The 16406-nt window shown below is 41.8% G+C and overlaps 1 protein-coding gene and 1 long non-coding RNA gene across 5 annotated transcripts in view; both read right to left on the minus strand.

The window, feature by feature from the left end:
- ARID3B (AT-rich interaction domain 3B) overlaps window positions 1-7543 on the minus strand; it is a 109436-nt gene extending 101893 nt beyond the window's left edge. For 2 of the 3 annotated variants that reach the window (XM_045795203.2, XM_087856788.1), the window contains exon 1: window positions 7022-7543. The gene's annotated coding sequence lies outside the window, so the exon portion shown is untranslated. The remainder of the gene's footprint in view (window positions 1-7021) is intronic. The other variant, XM_045795205.2, reaches the window with a different exon arrangement.
- Window positions 7544-7626: 83 nt separating this feature from the next.
- LOC123790732 (uncharacterized) lies at window positions 7627-16338 on the minus strand. Of its 2 annotated transcripts, XR_006779181.2 has the most exons (4): window positions 16105-16338; window positions 15728-15847; window positions 10200-10265; window positions 7627-9241 (listed from the first exon to the last, which is right to left on the minus strand). It is a non-coding gene; the product is annotated as an uncharacterized LOC123790732 (long non-coding RNA). The 2 variants fall into 2 exon arrangements; XR_015722135.1 differs by having other exon boundaries at window positions 15728-16338.
- Between the last annotated feature and the right edge of the window lie 68 nt (window positions 16339-16406).

Here is a 16406-nt window from a genome sequence, read left to right on the forward strand (position 1 = left end):
GCAGCCAAGATACTTTATTCAGCAAGGCTGCCATTCAGAATGAAAGGAGAGATAAAGAGCTTCCAGGACAAACAGAAACCAAAAGAATTTGTGATCACTAAACCAGCCATGCAAGAAATATTAAGGGGAGGGGGCATCTGGGTGGCTCAGTCTGGTCAAGAGTCTGCCTTCAGCTCAGGTCATGACCCCAAGGTCCTGAGATCCAGACCCGCATGGGGCTCCCTGCTCAGCAGGGAACCTGCTTCTCCCTCTCCTTCTGCCCCTCCCCCCACTCATGCTTTCTCTTGTGTGCTCTCTCTCAAATAAATAAATAAATAAGATCTTAAAAAAAAAAAGAAATATTAAAGGGGATCCTTTGAGTGAAGAGAGAGTCCAAAAGTAACAAAGACCAGAAAGGAACAGAAATAATATACAGACACAGTGACTTTACAGGAAATACAATGGCACTAATTTGCTATCTTTCAATAATTACTCTGAATGTAAATGGACTAAATGCTCCAATCAGAAGACACATGGTATCAGACTGGATAAAAACACAAGACCCATCGATATGCTGTCTAGAAGAGACTCATTTTAGACCAAAAGACACCTCCAGATTGAAAGTGAGGGGGTGGACAACCATTTATCACACTAATGGACATCAAAAGAAAGCTGGGGTGGCAATCCTTATATCAGACAAATTAGATTTTAGACCAAAGACTGTAATAAGAGATGAAGAAGGACCCTATATCATAATAAAAGGGTCTATCCAATAAGAAGATCTAACAATTGTAGATATTTATTCCTCTAACTTGGGAGCAGCCAATTATATAAACCAATTAATAACAAAATTAAGGAAACACATTGATAACAATCCAATAATAGCAGGGGACTTTAACACCCCACTCACAGCAATGGACAGATCACCTAAGCAGAAGATCAACAAGGAAACAAGGGCTTTGAATGACACACTGGACAAGATGGACCTCATAGATATATTCAGAGCATTTCATCCTGAAGCAATAGAATACACATTCTTCTCGAGTGCACATGGAACATTCTCCAGAACAGATCATATACTGGGTCACGAATCAGGTCTCAACTGGTACCAAAAGACTGGAATTATTCTCTGCATATTTTTAGACCACAGTGCTTTAAAACTGAAACTCAGTCACAAGAGAAAATTTGGAAGGAATACAAATACATGGAGGCTAAAGAGCATCCTACTAAAGAACGAATGTGTCAACTAGGAAATTAAAGAAGAATTTAAACAATCCATGGAAACAAATGAAAACACAACTCCTCAGAACCTTTGGGATGCAGCGAAGGTGGTCCTAAGAGGGAAGTATATTGCAATACAAACCTTTCTCAAGAAACAAGAAAAGTCTCAAATACACAACCTAACAAAGGAGCTGGAGAAAAAATAGCAAATAAAGCCTAAATCCAGCAGGAGAGGAGAAATAATAAAGATTAGAGCAGAAATCAATGAAATAGAAACCAAAAGAACAGTAGAACAGATCAACAAAACTAGGAGATGGTTCTTTGAGAGAATTAATAAGATCAATAAACACCTAACAAGACTTATCAAAAATAAAAGAGAAAGGACCCAAAGAAATAAAATCATAAATGAAAGAGGAGAGATTACAACCAACACCGAAGATATACAAACAATTGTAAGAACATATTTTGAGCAACTACATGCCAACAAATTAGGCAATCTGGAAGAAACAGATGCATTCCTAGGAACATATAAACTACCAAAACTGAAACAGGAAGAAATAGAAAACCAGAACAGACCCATAACCAGCAAAGAAATTGAAGCAGTAATTAGAAATCTCCCAACAAACAAGAGTCCAGGACCAGATTGCCTCCCAGCAGAATTCTACCAAACATTTAAAGAAGAATTAATACTTATTCTTCTGAAGCTGTTTCAAAAAATAGAAATCAAAGGAAAACTTTCAAACTCATTTTATGAGGCCAGCATTACTTCGATCCCCAAACCAAAGACCCCACCAAAAAGGAGAATTACAGACCAACATCTCTGAAGAACATGGATGCAAAAATTCTCACCAAGATACTAGAGGGAGCATACCTCAATATCATAAGACATGATACATCACATCAACAAGAGAAAGGATAAAAACCAGATGATTGTTTCAATAGATGCAGAAAAAGCGTTTGACAAAGTACAACAACCATTCATGATAAAAACCCTCAACAAAGCAGGTTTAGAGGGAACATACCTCAACATAATAAAGGCATATATGAAAAATCCACAGCTAATACCATCCTCAATGGGCAAAATCTGACAGCTTTTCCTCTGTGGTCAGGAATAAGACAGGGATGTCCACTTTCACGACTTGTATTCAACATAGTACTAGAAGTCCCAGCCTCAGCAATCAAACAATGGAAAGAAATAAGAGGCACCCAAATTGACAAGGAAGAAGTAAAACTTTTACTATTTGCAGATGACATGATACTATATACATAGAAAACCTGAAAGACTTCACCAAAAACTACTAGAACTGATAAATGAGTTCAATAAAGTTGCAGGCTACAAAATCAGTATACAGAAGTACATTGCATTTCTATACACTAATAATGAAGTAGCAGAAAGAGAAACTAAGAAAACAACCCTATTTAAAATTGCACCCAAAATAATAAAATATTTTGGAATGAACTTAACCAAGGAGGTGAGAGACCTATACTCTGCAAACTATAAAACACTGATGAGAGAAATTGAAGAGGACACAAACAAATGGGAAGATATTCCATGCTCATGAGTTAGAAGAACAAATATTGATAAAATGTCCATACTACCGAAAGCAATCTACAGATTGAATGCAATCCCTATCAAAATACCAACAGCATTTTCCACCAAACTAGGACAAACAATCCTAAAATTTGTATGGAACCACAAAAGACCCTGAATAGTCAAAGCGATCTTGAAAAAGAACAAAACTGGAGGCATCACAATCCCGGATTTCAAGAGATACTACAAAGCTTCAGTAATCAAAACAGTATGGTCCTGGCACAAAAACAGACACATATATCAGTGGAACAGAATAAAGAGCCCAGAAACAAACCCATGATTTGTTTATATGGTCAATTAATATTCTATAAAGGAGGCAAGAATACACAATGGGAAAAAGATCGTTTCTTCAACAAATGGTGCTGGGAAAACTGGACAGCTACACGGAAAAGAATGAAACTGGACCACTTTCTTACACCATTCACAAAAATAAATTCAAAATGGATTAAAGACCTAAATGTGAGACCTCAAACCATGAAAATCCTAGAAGAGAGCACAGGCAGTAATGTCCCTGACATCGGCTGTCACATTTTTCTAGATATGTCTCCTGGGGCAAGGGAAACAAAAGCAAAAATAAACTATTGGAACACCAAAATAAAAAGCTTCTGCACAGCAAAGGAAACAATCAACAAATCTGAAAGACAATCTACTTAATGGAAGAAGATATTTGCAAATGACATAGCCAATAAGGGGCCAGTATCCAAAATAAATAAAGAACAATTCAACACCCAAACTCACAAATAATCCAAGTAAAAATGGGTAAAAGACATATGTATGGCCAAGAGACATAGGATGGGGCGCCTGGGTGGCACAGCAGTTAAACGTCTGCCTTCGGCTCAGGGCGTGATCCCGGCGTTACGGGATCGAGCCCCACATCAGGCTCCTCCGCTATGAGCCTGCTTCTTCCTCTCCCACTCCCCCTGCTTGTGTTCCCTCTCTCGCTGGCTGTCTCTATCTCTATCAAATAAATAAATAAAATCTTAAAAAAAAAAGAGAGAGAGACATAGGAAAAGACGCTCAACATCACTAATTACAGGGAAATGTAAATCAAAAGCATAATGAAATATCACCTCACACCTGTCAGAATGACTAAAATCAACAACATGAGAAACAACAGGTGTTGGCGAGACTGTGGAGAAAGAGGAACCCTCATGCACTGTTGATGCGAATGCAAACTGGTGCAGCCACTGTGGAAGACCGTATGGCGCTTCCTCAAAAGATTAAAAATAGAACTATCCTATGATTCAGTAATTCCACTACTGGGTATGTACCCAAAGAATACAGAAACACTAATTCAAAAAGATATATGCACCCCTACGTTTATGGTAGCATTATTTACAATAGCCAAATAATGGAAGTAGCCCAAGTGTCTAACAACAGATGAAGGGATAAAGAAGATGTGGTAAATATATACGATGGATATTACTCCGCCATAAAAAAAAGAATGAAATCTTGCCATTTGCAACAATGTGGATGGAGCTAGAGAGTATTATGCTAAATGAAATAAGTCAGTCAGAGAAAGGCAAATACTATATGAATTCACTCACATGTGGAATTGAAGAAACAAAACAAATGAACAAAAAAAGAGACAAACCCAAAAATAGACTCTTAACTATAGAGAACAAGTGATGGTTACCAGGAGAGAGATGGGTGGAGGGAGGGGTGAAACAGGTGATGGCGATTAGAGTACACTTATCATGATGAGAACTGGGTAATGTATAGAATGGTTGAACTGCTCTATTGTACACCTGAAACTAACATAACACTGTATGTTAACCATACTGGAATTAAAATTTTAAAAAGAACTACTTTTCTGAGGGGATAAATCTGCCCAGGAACTTAGGAACAGGATAAGACCTTAGCCCTAGGAACAATCTCCAGAGTGTGGCAAGCACCATGATTTCAAAACTAGGCTTATGGGTAGAAGGTCGTAAGTAGACTGACATAGGATATTTCTAAAGGTTGGTTCTAGCTTCCCTTTATGTTTGTTTATGTCTGCTTTCGCTGATTCTGGGAGCTTCACAGCACCATTCCGATATATTCCCTTTCTGCTAAGGTTAACCAGAGTTAAGTGTTTGTTGTTTGTAACTCATAACACTGACCGGTGTACTACAGTGACATCTTTTGTCATTATTTTAAGACAAATTAAAACTTTAATGTAGTTCATTTTTTAAGTCTATCCAATAGCCAGGGACTAAAGAAAGATAATACTCATTGTTGAAAAGGATGTGAAGAGTTAGGTGCTGATGGGTTTTAACCTGGAACACTGTTTAAGGATTAGAAGTTTGGAGAGAAGGATTCTGGAAGATGATGGTGGTGACATAGCTTTTTTCCCCTGTTTTTTCTTCAAAAAAAATTTTTTTAAGATGTCATTTTTTTAAGTAATCTCTACACCCAATATCGGGCTGGAATCACAACCCTGAGATCGAGAGTCCCATGCTTCACTGACTCAGCCAGCCAGGTGTCCCCTGTTTTTTAATTGTTATAAAAAGCACATAAAATTCTAAGCATTTGAAGTCTGCGGTATTAAGTACAGTCACATTGCAACGCACCATTATCCGTCTCCAGAATTCTTTTCATCCTGCAAAACTGAAACTCTATGACCACCAGACAGTAACTCCCCATTCTCCCCTCCCCCAGACCCTAGCAACCACCCTTATACTTTTTGTCTCTATGATATTAACTACTCTGGGTATTTCATATAAGTGAAATCATATATTTGTCTTTTTTTCTAGCCAGAAAAAAGGATAAGATAATGGGGGGCAGGCTTTTTAATCTCTCTGGATCCCCAATTAAAAACAAAGCAACTGGGGTCAAACCCAAAACCCAAGGACAGTATTTATAAAAACTAGGTGCTATGAACTGTTTGCCCCCCAATTTATACATTGAACCCTAAACTTCAATATGACATTATCTGGAGATAGAGCTTTTAGGAAGTAATTAAAGTTAAACGAAGTCATGAGTCCCTAATACAATAAGCTGGGTGGCCTTATAAGAGAGAGAGATCTCTCTCCTTCTCTCTCTCTCCATGAACATACACAAGTGAAAGGCCAGGTGAGGACACCGCAGCCATCTACAAACCAGAAAGTGAGTCCTCCTAGAAACCAAATCCTGCTAGACTTTGATCTTGGACTTTCCAGAACTGTGAGAAATACATTTCTATTGTATAAGCTACTCAGTCTGTGGTATTTTTTCATGGCAGCATTATGAGAATTATATACGAGGTGATGGTATTTCCATGAACTCCAAAATACAAGCTGGTGAGGACAAACTGTTGGTAACTGCAAACTCGCAGGGTATTAGCATCTGTGCAGAAAGAAGCAGAAGGAAGTAAGGAGGCATGTCACAGATCTGAGAATAGGAATTCGTATAAATAGTCAACAGATAGGCACTGAAAAGCCTAACCATTTTGACAACAGCGGCTGAAACGAAGGTTTTTTCGTCCATTCCAACGGTGGCTAAAGGCAAAGGGTCCGCTTTAGGTCTGAAGGGACTGGAGCAGTCTAGTCAGTATGGACCCTAAAACTACGTGACAGGGCTTCCTTCCAAGTAGGGCCTCACACGTGGGAAGAGAAGGCAGCGGGGATGACATGCAAATTCAAGAGGCTGGCACACAAGGGTGAGGCGTGGAGGGCTTTTCAAAAACCACACTAACCAACTCGGCCTCATTTACAGGCCAGGTGGAGCCAGTGAAAGCTCCTGAGCTGGACAGCAGAGTGAGGAGGTAGCTAGGTGGGGAAGATGAAGGAACCGAGAAGACAACCTGTCCCTGGGTCCTGCTTCTGTTCCCCTCACTGTCCACCAGGGCCACGGGGTTTAGAGAAAACCACAGGAGCTTGAACCTTGTCCCCCTGGATGGCTTCATGACCCTGGACAAGTTCCAGAAATGACAGTCGTCTCCCAGGCTCACGTGAGTAGCAAAGGAAACAGTGCAGCAGACAGCTGGTGCACGGAAACATGCAAGCAAACGCCCTCGGTCGAGGGAAGGGCCCTCTCCCTCCGCTGCGGTTCCCGGCTGGGGGCAGACTTGGAGCGACTTAGCCGGGACTCCGGCCCCCGCCGCTCGCTCACCGCAGCGTTACAGCCAGCTCCGGCTTGCCTGCGCGCACACTCCCACACCCACCCAGACCCACACGCTCCCCGCGGGGACAGCCCGGGCCCCGCAGAGCCGCGCACGCACTCCGTCCGGGGCCCGCACACGCCGCACCCGCCCCGCGCGGCGCCACCTACCTTTCCAGACAGCGGAGATGCGGGGTCCGCTCTTCGGGTGGCCTTGGGTGGCGGCGGCTGTCCAAAGCAGGCGCAGCAGCCGCAGCGGGAGCCGGGAGGCAAGGAGCAAAGTCTGAGCGAGGCGCCTGTGAGCAGAGGTGGTGACATCCCGAGGACCTGGAGCAAGAGGAGCCAGCCGCCCAGCCCCCGCGATCTCCGCGCGGAGAGGCGGAGTCAAACGCCTGACCTCACCCCGCCCCTCGCAGCCTTCCTCGCCGCGAGTGAGCGGTGCCAACGGCCCCGGGCCACCTTCGCCGCCACCCAGCCGGCCGGGGCCAAGACAGACTTGTGGTCTTCTGTGATCGATGGCAGGCCCTGTCCCCTCTGAGCCTCACTCACCCCCACCGCATGAAAGGGTTGACCTAGAAGCTGGGGGGTCTTAACAAACCAGCAGACAGGTCTAGTACCAGGTAACCTCACTAATGGCCAGCTAAGTGGTTTGGATCCTGAAAGTTGTTTCTCAGAGGACAGGCTGCCTTGAGTGGACATCACTTCCTCTGAGCCTATAAGCAGGAGCAAGATGCTTTCCCTTCAGGAGGCGGGCAGAGGGCAGGGGTCAGCACCCCATCTTTACTCTGCTGTGAGAAAACAGAAGTTTTTTAAAAAAAAATTTTATTTACTTGAGGGAGAGAGCACGAGCACACAAACGGGGAAAGGCAGAGAGAGAGGGAGCAGCAGACTCCCTGCTGAGCAGGGAGCACGAAGTGTGGCTCCATCCCAGGACCCTGGGATCATGACCTGAGCAGAAGCCAGATGCTTAACTGACTGAGCCACTCAGGCGCCCCAACACGGGGTTTTCATCTTGGCCTGACTCCCTCCCCTCTCCCTGCTCCTCCCTTCCCCAACCAGCAGCCTTCTGGGCTGCCTCCCCCCAGCCAGCTGGTGTTTACTCAGAAAATCCAAACTCATTTCCATGTGAGTGGAGGGGGATATAATTAAGAAGGCCCCTTTTATTTTGTTGAGGTAGTTTCCTTCTATTGCTAGTTTGTTAAGTGTCTTTATCTTAGAAGAGTGTCAGATTTTGTCAGTGTTTTTTCTGTATTGAAATGCTCATGTGGTTTTTCCCCCTTCCTTTTGTTGACGTGGTATAAATGACATTAATAAATTTTTCTATGTTGAACTATCTTTGCATTGCAGGAATAAATCCCACTTGGTCATGGTGTATAATCCTTTTAATATGCTACTGAATTGTTTGCTAGTGTTTTGTTGAGGATTTTTGCATCAATGCTCATAAGGCATATTGGTCTGTAGTTTTCTTGTAGTGTCTTTGGTTTTTTTTTTTTTTTAAGATTTTATCTATTTATTTGACAGACTAAGAGACAACCAGCAAGAGGGGGAACACAAGCACGGGGAGTGGGAGAGGAAGAAGCAGGCTCCTCGCGGAGGAGCCTGATGTGGGGCTCGATCCCAGAACGCCAGGATCACGCCCTGAGCTGAAGGCAGACACTTAACGATTGAGCCACCCAGGCGCCCCTGTCTTTGGTTTTGATAACAGTATAATGTTGCCCTTGTAAACTGAGTTGGGAAGTGTTACCTCCCCTTCGGTTTTTTGGAAAAGTTTGAGAAGGATTGGTATTAGTTCTTTAAATGTTTGGTAGAATTCACCAATGAAGCCAGTAAGTTCAGGGCTTTTCTTTTTTGGTTTGTTTGTTTTTTAAGCAAAGTGTGTTACTCAAAATTTCTCCACATGACCTAGTTGTCAGATATTGAGAGATTTGTGATTACTGATTCAGTCTCCTTACTAGTTATAGTTCTAATTCAGATCTATTTCTTCATGATTTAGTCTTGGTAGGTTTTGTGTTTCTAGGAATTTGTTCTTTTCATCAATGTTATCCAATTTGTTAGCATACAATTGTTCGCAGTACTCTCTTACAGTCTTTTTATTTCTGTAGAGTCAGTGGTAATGTCCCAACTTTCATTGCTGATTTGAGTAATTTGTCTTCTCTTTTTTTCAGTCCATCTAGCTAAAAGCTTGTCAATTTTGTTGATTGTTTCAAGGAACCAACTTCTGGTTCCACTGATATTTCTCTTCTGTATTTCGTTTCTCTCTGCTCTCATCTTTGTTATTTCCTTCCTTCTGCTAGCTTTGGGTTTAGTTTGTTCTTCTTTTTCTAGTCCTTAAGTTGTAAAGTAGGCTGCTGATTGGAGACCTTTCTTGCCTTTTAACATAAGTGTTCATAGCTATACATAATAAACAACAGAAAAGAAAGTCAAATCTCATACAAGATTATTATAAGAAAAAGAGAATAAGGAGAAGAATTCTATCCCTAAAGACAGTGAAAGCATACCAATGGGATACGAGCAAGAGACAGATATAAATGACAACCACCTACTTCAAAATGAACTAAAAGACCTTTCTTTCTTTTTTTCTTTTTTTCTTTTCTTTTTTTTTTTTTTAAAGATTTTATTTATTTGACAGGGATAGAGACAGCCAGCGAGAGAGGGAACACAAGCAGGGAGAGTGGGAGAGGAAGAAGCAGGCTCATAGCAGAAGAGCCTGATGTGGGGCTCGATCCCAGATCGCCGGGATCACGCCCTGAGCCGAAGGCAGATGCTTAACCGCTGTGCCACCCAGGCGCCCCTCTTTTTCTTTTTTTTTTAAGTAGGCTCCACACCCAGAGTGGAGCCCAACATGGGGCTTGAACTCACAACCCTGAGATCAAGTTCCGAACTGAAATCAAGAGTCAGTTGCCCAACTGACTGAACCACCCTGGCATCCCAAAATGAACTAAAAGATCTTAAGAAAAAGCACAGCATCAATTAGAACTAGGAAAGCTCAGAAATGAGGTGACAGAACTCAGGAAGGAACATTATAAATAAAAGAAAAAAAAAACCCAATACAAAATAGAGTCTAAACCAAAAGGGATGCAAGAAGGAATAAATACAACAGATAATACTGTGAGAGAAATATAAGGAGGAAAGGAGGAACATCTTAAAAATCAAAAAGAAAGATATAAAAAGATTGGAGAAAAAGCAACAAATATTGAAGAAAGACAAAAAAGATTCAACATATGAATAACAAGAGTCTCCTTAAGAAGCAAATCAGAGCAAGAGAACAGGACTATTTTAAAACTTGTAATTCAAAAAAGCTATCTTGAAATAAAAAAAAAAATTGATACTACATTTTAAAAGATCTTACCACATGCCTGAGAAGACTGACCTAGAACAAGCGACACCAAGACATCGTCTGGTAAAATCACAGGACCTTACAGAAAAAGAGAATTATTATTTTTTAAAATTTTATCTTATTTTTATTAGAGAGTGAATGCATCTGCACGTGCGTGTTAAGGAAGGAGGGGCAGAGGGAAAGGGAGAGAGAGAGAATCTTAAGCAGCTCCACACTCAGTACAGAGCTGAACCTGGGGCCTGATCTCACGACCCTGAGATCACGACCTGAGCCAAAATCAAGTGTCAGGCTGACTGAGCCACCCAGGCACCCCGAAAAGGAAAAATATTTGACTAAACTAGAAGCGAGTAAAAAGAGCAAACAAGTTGTAAGGGAAAGAAAATTAGGTTTTCATTATAAGAAAATGAATTATCTCAAGGAAAGAAAATGTGAGCCCAGAATTTTATGTTCAGAAAACTGAGTTTTGGGGCGCCTGGGTGGCACAACGGTTAAGCGTCTGCCTTCGGCTCAGGGCGTGATCCCAGCGTTCTGGGATCGAGCCCCACATCAGGCTCCTCCGCTATGAGCCTGCTTCTTCCTCTCCCACTCTCCCTGCTTGTGTTCCCTCTCTCGCTGGCTGTCTCTATCTCTGTCGAATAAATAAATAAAATCTTTAAAAAAAAAACAAACTGAGTTTCACATGTAAAGGCTATCGATATGAAAAAGCTCAGGGAATATTGTAAACCTTCCTGGGAAATCTAGTAGAGAATGAGTTACAGTTGTAAAAAACTAGTGGTGAGCACTAAACACAGAATTCTTTGGAAACTAAAAGTGCTAAAAGGAAGAAGGTAAAGTATTTAATGGTATAGATTCAGATAATATATAACATGTCTGTTGAAGTGGAGAATAGAGGGGTAGAGTGAAAAGTATATGCAAAAAAAATTTTAAACTTTCTCTTTAATTTAAAAATTTTTTTTAATTTTTATTTTTTTAAAGATTTTATTTATTTGAGAGAGAGAGAGTGAGCAAATGAGAGAGAGAGCGCACACAAGCAGGGAGAGAGGGAGACGGAGAAGCAGACTCCCCACTGAGCAAGGAGCCCAATGCAGGGCTCCATCCCAGGACCCAAGGATCATGACCCAAAGGCAGACCCCAACCAACTAAGCCACCCAGGCACCCCAAGTTATTTTTAAAAATATTTTGTTTATTTATTTGACAGAGAGACAGAGAGAGAGAGAGAGAGAGAGAGAACAAACAGGGCGAGTGGCAGGCAGAGGGAGAGGGAGAATCAGGTTCCCTGCTCAGCAGGGAGCCCGATGTGTGGCTCAATCCCAGGACCCTGGGATCATGACCTGAGCTGAAGGCAGACACTTAACTGAGCCACCCAGGCACCCCTAAAAGTTACTTATTTATTTAAGCAATCTCTACACTCAATGTGGGGATCGAACTCATGACCTGGAGATGAAGAGTCTCAAGCTCTTCTGACTGAGCCAGCCAGGTGCCCCTTAAACGTTTAATAATTATATCGATGATGATTGTATTGCTATTTTAGAGAGTGTTGTTTATGTAATGTGGGCTAAAGTAAATGAGTAATTATGGATTACCCCCTATGTTCTTGAGAACTAGGGTTTTCAATGTGGAAGACAGGAAATAAACGTGCAATATAGAAAAGGTTACCAAAAAACCCTGCGGTCTTGAATTTGAAGTAGCAGTATAAACTTTTTATCTCTATGAATATAGATCTAGATATAAATTAGTATAGGTCTAGAGCTCTCTCTAGCTCTGACCACCAAAGCGGCTTAGAAATAATGATCAGTCTGGGGGCGCCTGGGTGGCACAGCGGTTGGGTGTCTGCCTTCGGCTCAGGGCGTGATCCCGGCTTTACGGGATCGAGCCCCACATCAGGCTCCTCTGCTATGAGCCTGCTTCTTCCTCTCCCACTCCCCTGCTGTGTTCCCTCTCTCGCTGGCTGTCTCTCTCTCTGTCGAATAAATAAATAAAATCTTAAAAAAAAAAAAAAAAAGAAATAATGATCAGTCTGGCAGCAATGAGCATCTCCAGTGCCGACTGTGATCTGGAAATACAATTTCCCCCTAAAAACCATTTGAGCTTCTTGAAGGAATAGCTCATTCGTGTGTCTGGGGCAGATGAGCCTGGAACTTTTGTCATGCCAGATAGTGTGGAAACCATCAAAAACTTCCAGGATTGTATGTTAGAAGGATTCAGCCTCAAGTTGAAGGGGCTCTACTGTGATAGTGCTATGAATTTCAACATGAGAAAATACAGCTAAATATACTGTGGAAAATGGGAGCCATTCTGATGAGCAGTAAAATTAAACAGGAGGAGAAGACTAGAAAAAAAGCGTGGTGTTGGATTAGAATTTGAAGTATTGGTGTTAAAACATATATAACTTACATTTACATATTTCATATACATATGAAATAGAAATACAGATGAATGAGTTTATGTGTGTAAACATTCATTTATTTCCTAGGTCTATCCACTGAGAGGGACTGGAAATAACTACATCCCAGTGGCAATAAACACACCTAGCATCCAGACTTGCCTTCTAAATACCATTCCCTACTAAAATAAACCAAAGCCGTTTGGATTGATGACTAATAGGACAGACTGTCAAAATTTCCCACATCACTCATGAAAACAGCAGTGAGGGGGCGCTGGGTGGCTTAGTTGGTTGAATGTCCAACTCTTGATTATGGCTCAGGTCATGATCTCAGAGTCCTGGGTTCAAGCCCCGCTTTGGCTCCGTGCCCAGCTGCTTGAGATTCTTTCCCCCTGCCTCTCCCTCTCTACCCTTTCCCCACTTTTTGGCTTGTGTGCACGCGTACACTCTCTCTCAAATAAACACATCTTAAAAAAAACCCAGCAGTCTCCATCTACCGGGGGCAGTTGAAATTTGAATTACATTTGTGGATTAACTATAGATAGTAGTACTGTATTAATATTAATTTCTTGATTCTGATAGGTTGTACTGTGGCTATGTAGGAGAGAATGTTTTCGTTTTCAGGAAGTACGCACTAAAATATATAAGAGTAATGGGGCATCATGTCTGCAACTTGCTTTCAAATGGCTTGGGGATGGGGGTGGGAGAAGAATAATGTATCTAGAGACGGTGAGAAAGAATGAAAAGGTAAATGTTGTGAAATGTTAACAACTGGGGCTTCAGGTAAAGGTTAAAAGGGAGTTATTTTGTATTATTTTTGCAACTTGACTGTAAACTTCAAATTATTTTAAAATAAAAATGGGGGGTGCCTGGGTGGCTCAGTCGGTTGAGTGTCAGACTTGATTTTGGTTCAGGTCGTGATCTCAGAGTCCTGGAGTCCAGGCCTGTATCCCCCTCTGCACTCAGGGGGAAGTCTGCTTCTCTCGTCCCCCTCTGTCATTCTCTCTGCTCGCACTTTCTCCCTCTATAAAATAAATAAATCTTTAAAAACAAATGGAAAAGTCATGTCATCAAAGGCCACTTGAGCATATCGGGAAATATTTAGCTTACTCAACATATGCAGTATAATCTAAATTTTGTTGAATACATGCATTTATCTAAATCAATATAATTTTTAGAAGTATAAAAGAAGTTAACAATTGTCATCTATTAGTGATAGATCCATCTTAAAACAAAACAAATTTGGAGGACGTAAAATACCCGATATCAAGACCTATTCTGAAGCTACAGAAATCAAGTTGTATGGTATTGGCACAGGGATAGAAAAATACACCACTGAGATAGAATAATCAGAAATTGACACTTACAAAACAGTCACCTTATTTATGAAAAACTACCACTGAAATTCAGTGGGGACATGATAAAAAAAAGTGCTAGATCAATTGATACTCATGTGGAAAATAGAAACCTTGATTCCTTATATCACTTTGCACATAAAAACTAATTTGAAATTAATCATGACTTAAATGTGAAAGATAAAACTTACAGAAGATAACAGGAAAATATCTTCAAAGTTAGGGCAAAGAGGGGTGCCGGGGTGACTCAGTCGGTTAAGCATCTGCCTTAGGCTCAGGTCATGATCTCAGGGTCCCAGGATCAAGTCCCATATTGGGCTTCCTGCTCAGTGGAGAGTGTGCTTCTCCCTCTGTGCTCTTCCTCTCTCTCTCTCTCTCTCAAATAAATAAAATCTTTTTTTAAAAATTAGGGCAGGGGCGCCTGGGTGGCTCCATCATTAAGTGTATGCCTTCGGCCCAGGGCGTGATCCCAGAGTCCTGGGATCGAGCCCCACATCAGGCTCCTCCGCTATGAGCCTGCTTCTTCCTCTCCCACTCCCCCTGCTTGTGTTCCCTCTCTTGCTGGCTGTCTCTCTCTGTCAAATAAATAAATAAAATCTTAAAAATAAATAAATAAAAATAAAAAATTAGGGCACAGATTTCTTAAATGGGACATAGAAAGCACTATCCAACAACACAAAATTTCATAAATTGGAGTTATAAGAAATTCTTTAAAAACACCATTAAGAGTGTAAAAAAGCAAGCCACCAACTGGGAGGATATTCACAATACACATTCTTGACAAGGACCTACATTTGTGCAATTCCTAATTTCAGTGACAATACTTATTTCTAAAAGTTCTTTTTGGTTCTTCTGAAATATGCCTGTTCTTTTTCATCATGTCTTATTCTTAAAGGCTTGATATCTTCTTTAATGTCTTTAATAATTTAAATGTGCTTTACCAAGAGCCCCAGGACCATTTTTTAAACTGTACATTTTATTGTATATAAATTCTTTCTAAAGTGGACTTAACAAAACTTGTGGTAATACTTAAGATGACACTTTGTGCATCCTATCTGATTTTATTCTCACATCTTTAGTTTTGTATTTTTTATTCATATAGATCTGGGTTTTGTTGCTTTCTGTAAAAGAATACATTAGATTAAAAGATTTTAATTGTAGATGCTCAAATGACATGTTATTTGCCTTTTTTCCCCTATTAAATAGCAGACCTCGGCAAAATCAACTTAACTCATACAAAAGCCACCCAGCTACACATTTTCACCTGCCACTGAATCTTTAATCTCTTAATAGTGCTTCAGTTTCTGCAACTACTCATTGGTCGTAGTATACTACTGTTACTGTATGTTAAAATGCAGACCCTAGGACCAATTTTGGATGTTTCTGGGAAAGTCTGACCACAAACTTGCATAAAGTATAGACCTGGGGTTTCAAATTCTCAGGTAAGACTATTCTTTCACACATCAGGTCCTGCCCAACCAAGCAGAGAGAATTTTTCCTGTCTTCTCTTAGTGTTGATGCATCGTTTTTTGTTTTTTTTCAGTTTGCCCTTTGACATAGGGTGCAAACTTTTTAAAGGTTTCAATTTCATGCATCGGTGTGTTTCAATCTCTGAGGGGCTCAATGCTTTGGCCCTCCCAGACCATGCAGTCGGTTTGCTCTCCTCAATCAAGCTATCTTCATTAGTGGCTGCCCCAATCCCTGGCCTACGTTGGGATGTTCTGGAATTACACTTTAACGGTTATGCACACCAGATCAGCCTTCAGCTGCTATGATCAACTTCGTTAACTTCTTATATTTACCTGTTTTTTTCTTTCCTTAGTCCTTCATCCTCGAATAGAGTCCAATTAGAAGCAGCCCCTCTTCAACATTTTAGCGCTAATTTTAACTTCTGTGCAAACAATCCAATTCTAACCGTGCATCTAAAATAAGAAGTTTCTCTATGACAGTTCAGTGGAAATTCCTCTCCCCAAATTCAGTGGATGACTGTTTTATAAACCTCGCCACTGCGTGTTGAGGTATCAGGATCTCGACTTAGTAACACCCCTCCACGGTTTAGAGGGAGTCATCCCTCCCTTCCCCATGTGCCTCCACAGGCAGGTTGGCGATGAGAAGCACACAGAAGAGGCTGACTTCACCCGGGGGCACGCGATTTTCTAGGGGGAGGACGGCGACGTACCGCTGGCCGAGTCTGAGGAGATCGCTCGGGAAAGCGCCCTCGGGGGTGAGGGGGGCCAAGATCGCAGCGGGAGGGGATGCGGGCGGGCTTTCTCTCCCGCGGCGCCGTCACAGCCTGCCGTAGCCGACGGATTCTGCACGCTTCCCGGGCTGCGCCAGGCCCACGTCCCGCGACTCGGGCCCTGGAAGGCAGACAGGTACCAGGCCCGTCGCCCGCGAAAGCCGCGGAGATACCCTCCCGCGGGAAATTTCAAGTGGCCTAGAAGCCACGCCCTTCCCGTCAACCGGAAGCTTTGCCATTAG

Source organism: Ursus americanus, chromosome 28 (genome assembly GCF_024610735.1).
Source record: "Ursus americanus isolate L20-20 chromosome 28, mUrsAme1.1.p, whole genome shotgun sequence".
NCBI lineage: Eukaryota > Metazoa > Chordata > Mammalia > Carnivora > Ursidae > Ursus > Ursus americanus.